The sequence below is a fragment of the Bison bison genome, unplaced genomic scaffold (genome assembly GCF_000754665.1).
Source record: "Bison bison bison isolate TAMUID 2011002044 unplaced genomic scaffold, Bison_UMD1.0 scf7180017864519, whole genome shotgun sequence".
NCBI lineage: Eukaryota > Metazoa > Chordata > Mammalia > Artiodactyla > Bovidae > Bison > Bison bison.
The window spans coordinates 10,680,147-10,681,179 of NW_011495072.1; the positions used below are offsets into that span (position 1 = coordinate 10,680,147).

At 58.6% G+C, this 1,033-nt stretch overlaps 1 protein-coding gene across 1 annotated transcript in view; it reads left to right on the forward strand.

Annotated features, from left to right (window-relative positions):
- The window catches only part of ALX3 (ALX homeobox 3), a 22,895-nt gene that overhangs the window by 14,368 nt on the left and 7,494 nt on the right, over window positions 1-1,033 (forward strand). The window lies entirely within an intron of this gene.

Here is a 1,033-nt window from a genome sequence, read left to right on the forward strand (position 1 = left end):
GGAGTGGGCCTAAGTCCTGGGCGCCTCCGGCTGCTCCTGGGCTGATACCCTGGGCGCTAACGCCAGTTGGACCGTGCGGTCTCCAAAGAGCGCGCCTGAGGGGGCCTGAACCCAACCCCGCGGCTGCCACTGCACCGGCTGACCTGTGGAAGTGTCGGTGCCCGCGCCCACCTCATCTTTGCTGCCACATCCCGAAGCTTAGGCCCGGAGCTGAATCCTTAGAGATCGCCTCCCAACTCGCCTCCGCCCCGCTGGCGCCTCGCGGGCCTCTGCGGAGTGGCCAGGCGGCTCCAGCCTTCGCCCAGTCGGGGCTGTGAGAACGTGTAAGGGAGGGCAGGGAGGTGTGTGGGGGTCAGTGGAGGAAATGAGCGAATCCGCGGAGCTTCGTGTCTGTGCCCTTTGAAAGAGGCTCTCCTGATAAAAACCACAGTTGGGACTTAATGAGAAGCAGTTGGCCTGGCTCCTCTGATCCCAGCCAGACGGCGGCGGCCGCGCAGCGCCGTGAGCACCGCCCGGGACACAGGTACCTGGCCTGGCTCGACGCGCCGCGTTCGGATGACGCACCCTGCGGCTCAGCTTCCCTGCTGGGCACGATGGATCACGGACGGACAGCCGGGATTGCGACCGACCCTGGCGCCGAGCTAACTGCTGAGAGCGCTGGAGCAGAAAGAGCGGCGAGGAGGACTCTAGCGACCGCGACGGTGTCAACAACGAAATGCGTGGGGAAAAAAAAAAAACAAAAGTGTAAACAACCAAAAAGAGGGAAGAGGAAATTCGACAAAACAACAGTGGAGAGAGGAAAGAAAGAAAGGTAAAAGGCGATCAGCGAACTGGGCAAAACGGAAAGAAATAAATGAAGAACGAACGAATAAAAAGCGGAGGAGGATCGAAGGAAGAGGGTAAATGGAGAAGAGGGGAACGGACGAAAAGAGAAGCAGCAGACAATATGAAGAAAAAGAGGCATCCTAAAAGTGCAGAAAATAGCAAAATGGGCACAAGTAGGAGAAGGAAACTAACCATGCGGGTTGAGCAG